The following is a 2,500-nucleotide window of genomic DNA, read 5'->3' as shown; positions in this document are numbered from 1 at the left end:
CGCCGCGCCGCCGCATCCGCGGCGCGGCCCCGCGGCGAGGACGAGCTCCGCCCCAGCGGCTCGCTCCGGGAGCGGGGAGCTACGGAGCGCTCCCCGAGTCTGCATTTAGGGGGACGAAGGCCCTCGCGCGGCGGCGACGACGACGACGACCGCGGCGACGCCCGCCGGGCCCGCAGGGAAGGGATCGAGGCCCGCCGAGGGAAGCGCTTCCCTCGCCCAACACCCCTGACCGCCTTCCCCTCCGGCCACCGGCGGCACGCCGCCGCCGCCGCCGCCGCAGCCGCCCGCCGCGGGCGACGGGCCTGCGAGGCGACCCCAGCCGCGCCGCCGGGGTGGCCCCCGGACGGCGATTGATCGTCAAGCGACGCTCAGACAGGCGTAGCCCCGGGAGGAACCCGGGGCCGCAAGTGCGTTCGAAGTGTCGATGATCAATGTGTCCTGCAATTCACATTAATTCTCGCAGCTAGCTGCGTTCTTCATCGACGCACGAGCCGAGTGATCCACCGCTAAGAGTTGTCTGCCTTTCGGGCACCGCTCACGCCAGAGCGGCCCCTTTTTTGGTTTAGGACAATGCCGCCGAGGACGCGCGGGCGCGCGGCCTGGCTTCCGAGACCGTACGAGCACACGGAAAACGGGAGGAAAAAAAAGGAAAAAAACAAACCCACTCTCCGAAGGCCGGCCAAGAGGCGGGGGAGCCCGCGCCCCCGACCGCCTCCCCCCGCGAGGGGAGACGCCGACCTCACCCACGCCGTCCTTCGGAGGCGGCCCAGGCGCCCGGGCTCGGCCCGGCCTCCGCGCGGAGGGCCGGGCGGCGCGCGCCGGACACGCGGGGGGCACAGGGCGGCCCGCCCGCTTCTCGCTTTCACGGGACGACGCGCACAACGCACACGGCACGCGGCCGGGGGCGCGCGGCCGTCGGCCCCCGCGCCGCGCCGGCTCTCCCCTCGGCCCCGACGCCGCGGGCCTGGCGCGGAGCGCCGCCGCGCCGCCGCGCGGCCGGCGTTGTCTCTCTCTTCCCCCCACCACCACGGGCACGGGCCTTTCCCCTGGGCTCGAGACGGGCACGCGACGGCGACCGGCACAGCCCGCCGGCACGCCTCCCGCGGGACCGCTCCCCCGCCGGGCGGGCGGGCGAGCGACCGGCGGACGCGCTCCGCCGCCGGCCCCGGAGGCGGGCGCCACCGAGAGCCGAGCCGGCGTCGCCTGCGCCCGAGGCCTGCCGGACGGCAGACCCGGCCGCCGCCGGGGCGGCACGCGCCCGGGACCGCCGCCGCCGCCTCGCACCGCCGGGGCCCCTCGCCTCGGGCACGCGCCCGGCGGGAAGGCGCCGCGGCGGCTGAGCCGGGGGGCAACGCCCGCTCTCCTCGTTCGCACGCGGAGACCGGGCGGGGAGGAGCGCCCCCGCGGCCGCCCCCGCACGCCTTCCTGCGCGGCCCACACGCGGCCGCGCGGGCAAGGGCGACGGAGGCGAGGCGACGAGCGGAGCCCGGGACGGGACCGCCGCCGGCCGACGGCGGGCGCCGTCCGGCCGACCGTCCCCGCAGGGAGGGACACCCGTCGAGCGGCGCCGCCGCCGCTCGCCACGGGGTCGCCCGCGCTCGCGGGCCTCCGCCGCCGGAGGGCCCGCCGAGCGCTCGCCCCCCCCCACCGGCGGGCGGGGCGGTCGAGCCAGGGGACGGCCGGCGGACGACGGCGCCGCCGCGCCGCGCCTTCGAGGAAGGAAAGGCCGTCGAGGGGAAGAGAGGCGCCGGACGCGCCGGACGCGGCGCCGCCGCGCGCGCCAGAGACCGCGGCGGCGGGCCCAGGAGAGAGAGCGCGGGCGGGCCCCGGCGGCCGTCGCCCCGCGGCCGAGGAAGGGGCAGAGAGCGCGCGCTCTCTGCCGGGCGTCGCCCGTTACCACGAGGCGGGCGGGTCGGCCCCCGCGGCCGACCGCGCGCCGCGGCCTCTCCGCCGAGGCCGGGCCACGGAGAGGGGGGGGCAGGGCGCCCCTCCCCGGCGCGGCGCGGTTGACCCCGCCCGCGGCGCGCGGCGGGGACGACGACGACGACGACGGCCGCGACGGAGGAGCGCGGCCGGTGGCCACGGGACAACCACCGCAGGGGATCGGCGGGAGTAGCTGCTCCCCACCCCTCAGTGGCGCCCCGCACGGCCACCGCCCGCGGCACACGCCCGCCGCCGCCACCGCCGCCGCCGCCGGCACCGCCGCCGCCACGGCGGGCCGCGCCGAGCCGCCCGAGTCTTTAAACCGCCGCCCGGCCCCGCCGGCCCCCTTTCGGCCCACAACCCGCAGCGTTTGACGACGCCGAGGGCAAGAAAACCTGGGGGGACCGCCGAGGCGCCGAGCGCTAGGTACCTGGCCCTGGGGCGAGGGAAACGACCTGCATGGCCCCGCCGGGGTGCCTCCCCCGCTGCCGCCCTCGGGGGAGCGTCCACCGGCGGGGGCGCGCCCGACATCTGCCGCCACCACCGCCACGTCCTTCTCGGGGCCCGGGGTTTCCCT

The 2,500-nt window shown here is 79.6% G+C and overlaps 1 non-coding gene across 1 annotated transcript; it reads right to left on the bottom strand.

Annotated features, from left to right (window-relative positions):
- Positions 1 to 362: 362 nt before the first annotated feature.
- Positions 363 to 515, bottom strand: LOC143692850 (5.8S ribosomal RNA). Its single transcript, XR_013180389.1, has one exon. It is a non-coding gene; the product is annotated as a 5.8S ribosomal RNA (ribosomal RNA).
- Positions 516 to 2,500: the final 1,985 nt, after the last annotated feature.

Source organism: Agelaius phoeniceus, unplaced genomic scaffold (genome assembly GCF_051311805.1).
Source record: "Agelaius phoeniceus isolate bAgePho1 unplaced genomic scaffold, bAgePho1.hap1 Scaffold_109, whole genome shotgun sequence".
NCBI classification, from domain to species: domain Eukaryota; kingdom Metazoa; phylum Chordata; class Aves; order Passeriformes; family Icteridae; genus Agelaius; species Agelaius phoeniceus.
This window is presented reverse-complemented; position numbering and strand designations above follow the sequence as displayed.